We start from the raw sequence: 6,135 nt of genomic DNA on the forward strand, positions 1-6,135 counted from the left end.
AATTATAAGTATTTGTTGATGATTTGCTTCTTACCTGGATTTTTCCCTGAAGGATCTAAAACCATTTATGAAAATAGGTAAAATATAAGAAAAAATTAAGTCCAGACTCACATAAAGTAATGATAGAGTTTTATAGCAGATTGTCGGTAGATTGCAATTGAACATTCAGAATATGATGTTGTCACATGGGTATGCTACATGGAGAAATCACCTAGCTTTCATTACCTGGAAAAAAGCATTGTAGAGGGGTGGTCCCAGCGCTTCTCCACAATCCCAGAAGCACCTGGTTCTCATGTGTAGCTGAGTCATCTTTTCCTTCCTAGGGAACCACTGCTAAGTGTTAGGTTAGGGAAGTGCTTACATATGCTGTAAAAGTGCAAAAAGGCTAGGATGTGCCTTACCGAGGAAAAATGCATTAGGTAAGTTACCTGTAGGCATGAGTTACAATGCTCTTAAATCAACAATATATATTAAATAATGTGTTTTTCAACAAAACACAAATAAAATAAAGTTATGCATTGATTTGCTGACCAAAATATGTGTGAGTAAGGCTTGCAGGACCCTAACTCTGCCCACCAGGAGCTGTGTGGAAACAGTATTGTCTCAGACGGCATCTGAGGTAACGTTCCTAAACCTAACTACCACAAGGAACGAGAATCTACCGTACTCACAGGAGATGAGAGGCCCCTTCTGACGCTAGTAGTAGTAGTTCACAGAGAAACAAACATGATGAGTAACGTAATCCAGTGTGCCCACAAAATCATCCTTACTCTCTTTCCCCTAGCATTTGCTTGCTCTTTCACTTACGCTGTCTCTAAAGTCTGGTTCTCTAACTTTTTTTTTTGAGTTTCACTTTCTTGCCCTTCATAGAGGGCCCAGCATCACAGTTCACAGCAACCTCCAACCCTTGGGCTTAAGTGGTTCTCTTGTCTCAGCCTCCCAAGTACCTGGGACTGCAGGTGCCCACCACAATGCCCAGCTATTTTTTTGTTGTAGTTGTCACTGTTGTTTAGCTGGCCTGGCCGTGTTCGAACCTGCCTGCCTTGGTGTATGTGGCTAGTGCCCTTAACCACTGAGCTACGGGCACAGAGCCACGGTTCTCTAACTTCTTAATAGTCAAAACTCTCCTCAGTCAGGCTTCAACCTAACTTTCTAAACTATACTCTTGCAATTCACAAACAAATTACTCAGGGTGACAAATTAAAATCAGAGAGACATTTCCCCCGTGAATTTGTACAGAGAAGATGTGTATAATTAGTGCACAACGTTTGACAATACTCTTTCAGTAAACAGTGATGAATCTCATAGGGATCTTTCATTAAATACAAAATTTTTTCTAAAATGCCACAAAAGAGAATGCAGAAATTCTCACAGATGCATTAAGCATTTTTACACATTTTTTGATTATATTAGAAATTAATAATGGCAAAAGCTATAAGAACAGAATGTCATATTTACTAGTCAATTACCACTTAGTTATAGTAAGTGATTACCCATAATCAGTATGTGTTCCCGAACAGGAAGATAAAGGTTTGTAACTTCCTTTACCAAATTATCAACAATAGAATTCTTCTTTGTCAAGGAAAATAATAATGCTCATATAAGTTTTAGGAACTCAAGTTTCTTTGGGGCACCGGGTTTTTATCAGCTCAGAGCAAGCATCTAAAATATTTTATTAATTAACATAAATCATACAGAGAAAGGATGACACACAAGTTTTTTTTTTTTAAATCTCTTGCAATCCAGTGCTAGTGGTTATTTTTCATATTACAAGATTTTTGTTCAGCAATAACTCTCTTTCTTTTTGCTCTAGCTGTCCCCACATCACAATGCAAATGTTATTATACTTCGCAATGCTTAATTTTCTCATATTAAAACTTAAGAGTAAGAAAACAAAAACAAAATATATCTTTTCCCTTAAGCCTAATTATAACATATCCTTTTTGTATAAAATTGAATTTCATCTCTCTTCTGTTTCTCCCAGAAATTATAAACTGATGAATTGGAATTTATTATTTTAACGCATAAATACTCACCTGCTGTTGAGATCTCCTTCAGAAACTGTATACCAGCACACACAGTAGCTCTGTCAATGGTACGTTCATTCTTCAAGGCTACTTCCCTAATTAATCCTCAGCGGAAAGAGGAGGGAGAGGGAAAAACAGGGCCCAGACCTGTTAAAGGGGAGGGGTTGAGGATGCAAGTCAGGTGGAAATCATTTCACATACAGCACAAGCCTTTCCCTCCATCTTTTCTAGAATGATCTCATAGTGTAAAAGCCAATGAACGCTAATCTTGATGCAGGGATGGGCATTTTCTAGACCAAAAACCTGTCAGGATTTCATGGAAAAGAATAAAAAAGAACAGGATCCAGGTAAATGAGGGTACAATGAGAAAATAATATTGATGTTTTATCTCTTTAAGTATTTTTATTTATTCTGAAGAAATGATTTTGCTACCCTAATCCTACAAGGCTGAAAGGGGGTAATCTCTAAGGAGGATACTTGTGGAAATGAGAGTAATTTTGAGAATTTTAATTTCTTCACCGCATCCTTTTAAATGAAAAGTCATTCAGAATTTACTCACTTTCCTCAAATGGCCAGTTTCAACCACCAAGGAGGTATTTACTTGGACATCTCAGCATACAATACCTGAATCTTGGAATAATTAGTACAGACGTCTTAACGGCATACCCAGAGTACTTCAATTTGGAAGTGGTCATGGGAGGGGATACCGTTTACCATCTTAATGTTTCATAAAATGATAAGTTAGGGCATTTTTTCACTAGAACCCAGGACACCCTTTACTGAGCTAAGTAATATAATGGACCCTTGGTAATAATAAGCGACTAGAGACATTGTATGAAATATCCATTACTGGATGTCAAAATTAGGGTGTTTTTGATCCTGATGTTTACTTTTAAAAAAAAGATGCTATTGAGAGCAACATATAGCTGTGTGTCACCCTAAGAGACCTGTATAAATATGGCCTTTTCTAAATATTAACTGAATGAAAATTTTTATAAAACTAACAGAAACCCTTTTAGATATTAAATGCAATATTGTAGGGAAGAATTTAAAAAGTCAGATTATTATAGACTTGGAGTCATATAGATCTGTTACCCCATTTAAAAACTTACCTTAATTTTCAGGACTCCCTTCTTGGGGGTGCAAATGGGGCAAAACTAGGTAAGGCATACGTATTTCTATTAGTTACAAAATGAACAATTTCATTGTGAAATGTACCCTATAGTAGTCCTACTGAATTTAGAAGATGTCTTTCTTTTATCTTCCTCTGTACAATTTCAACAACTTCAGCCAGTCTTTGGATGAGGTTGCTCCAGCAATTGCAGAGCCCTGTTAACAGCAAAGACTACGTGAATAAAGAGGGTTAGCAACACCAAAGCCAAGAGCAAGTGGTTCTGTGGGGTCTAGAAGCGAAGAAATACGTTCAACAGCAGCAGCTCTTAACCAGAGAGCTGATTATAGCACAAAAAATGGGTTGCTTTTTGACATGGTAAACCCCAAATGGGAAATAGGAACTTCTCTGTGTTCCTTCTTTCCTTTTCTTTCTCAAAGCTAAATATGTATTACTTGACAATGAAGGGAACACGAGAGGATTTAGACATTAGAAACTAAGCCGACCTGAACAATTCAAATACTAATTTTGACAGGTGCAACTGCGTATTTGGTAAATAGAGAATGCCAAGAAATTCTATACAACCAAATAGAAGAAAGTAAATCTCTTAATTTTAGGTTCCAGTGCAGTTGTCTCATATTTAAACAAAACCTGTTTGTTAAACATATGCCCAGCTGGGAGTTGAGGAGAACGCAAGAGCTTATGTAAACTAAGAATTTTAAATGACTGCCATTGCTCTAAAGTTCCTCAGCAAGTTGGTACAGTCTGCCTCTCAGAAGTTATACCAATCTATCTGCTTTCTTCAGAAGAATTACTGGGTGCCCATTTTCAATAATAATGACAAGTATGTTCAGTTATTTTCACATATTTTGGTAGTTTTTGTTAATCGGATAGGTGAAAACATTCATTTTAATTTGCATTTAGTGATTACTAATAAGGTTGAATATCTTTCAAAGTACTTAAGATGTTCAAATACCAGTGTGTGCCAAAAAAGTATACACATTTTGAGAAAGGAAAAACTGTATTGAAATTGTAATACTGAATGTGTATCGATGACAAAAGATGAACACAAGTCACATTTGACTTCTGCGGTTACAAGAGGTGCTCAAAGAGGCTACCATCCATTGCTGTCCGGACACTTCTGATTATGGGGAACTGTTGTTTGAGCAATGCTCACCAAAGTGTCCACTTGCATTGCTGCACATGCTGTTTCAATTTCTTCCCAAGACAATTGGCCAGGGTTGCTGATTTTGTACAGTACACCACATTCTTTAGGGTTCCCCACAGAGAGATGTCAAGAGGTCAGGACAACATAAACGAAACTGAAACTCAGCCAGTATCTCTGTCCTATCTCTGGCAGAAGCAGCAGGACTGACTTAGTGCTGGGTGAGGCCTCTTGGATCTTCCGTTGTGCACATCACGCACAGTACCCTGCGTTTCAAACTTATCAGCAATGCGTGCAATTGCTAGGCGTGTAGGTGTTGGCGGTTCTATTGCATAGTCACTTTCCCATCGTTGTACTTTTACAACATTCTCAAATTTCAACTATCACTTCAGAATGGTCTTGAGCTCCTTTAACAACTGCTTTCATCATTTTCTTTGTTCTGCCTGTCACATGAAGACATTAGCTTTCATTTGATAAACGCCATCTTTTTTTTTTTTTTTTGTAGAGACAGAGTCTCACTGTACCGCCCTCAGGTAGAGTGCTGCGGCGTCACACGGCTCACAGCAACCTCTAACTCTTGGGCTTACAGGATTCTCTTGCCTCAGCCTCCCGAGCAGCTGGGACTACAGGCGCCCGCCACAACGCCCGGTTACATAAACGCCATCTTTTGAGCAAATGTCATGCTGCCTGTTGCTATGATAATTCAACTTCAAAAAGTAATACATAGATAACGTCTCTTAACATGTGTACACCTTTTTGTTTGGCACCTCCCCCCCACATCTTCCTTTGAAAATTGCTTATTTTCCTATTGACATTTAACTTGTTACTGATATGTTAGAGCTGTTACAAGAGTTTTGTTTTACGTATGTAGATATTTTCCAGTCTGTGCTGTGTCTTTGATTTGATTTTTAGGTTTTTAAAATCTTAAGTTCAGGTTTATGTAAGAGGATCTTTTGTTCCTCTTATTGGTTTAAGTTTTGTTTATATGTGTAACGGGGCATTTGCTACACTGATGTCTACTATTCATTCGTAGTTTCTATTTTTATGTTTATTTACTTGGAATCTATTTTGGCATCAAGTGGGAATATTAACAATCCTCTTACCCCTTTCTGCTGTGGGATTAGCCAATTTTCTCAAGACTATTGAATTATATATGCAGTCGCACTTCCATAGCTAACCATCTCCTTATGGTGACCTAATTTTCACATGTTAGATAAGCACCACAAGTACAACATTAGGCTTAGTTCCTTATGTCGCCAGTTTGTTACAGTCCTTTGGGGAGGAAACTTATAGAGGTTCTATTGCATTTTTATGCATTTCACTTGAAATGCTGTTTTTGATCACATGCGGCATTTTTACACTATTTCCCTCACTTCCAAGATGTACTTTTTTTAAAATTCAAAGTTTCTGGCATTGGCATTTATCAGTCACTAGAGAAGAGATGCATCATGGGTGGCATGGCCTGTGCATGGGAGGGCACAGATTGGTGAAGACACTGCCTGGGAATACTGCTGTCTGGACTAGTGGGACCACGTACAGTGGAAGTTTACTTTTATTTGGATCTGCAATTAACTCTTAAATTCTTCACAATGTATACCAAACGCAGCCTTTAAAAAACCATTGTGTATGTTTTGAATTGCCTGCTACCTACCAGAAGATACCGTAGATCTCTCACAGATAGATCAAGTCAGAAGAGGGTGGTAAGGCCAGTTCATACATGGTGAAGAACTACCGCTCAGCAACACTGCTAAGTTAAAATGCTGGCTGACTTTCAGTCATCTGTTAAGTGGATATTCTGAGAACACATGTTTAATACAACTCCTTCCTCCTCG

The sequence above is a fragment of the Nycticebus coucang genome, chromosome 9, assembly GCF_027406575.1.
Source record: "Nycticebus coucang isolate mNycCou1 chromosome 9, mNycCou1.pri, whole genome shotgun sequence".
Classification (NCBI taxonomy): domain Eukaryota; kingdom Metazoa; phylum Chordata; class Mammalia; order Primates; family Lorisidae; genus Nycticebus; species Nycticebus coucang.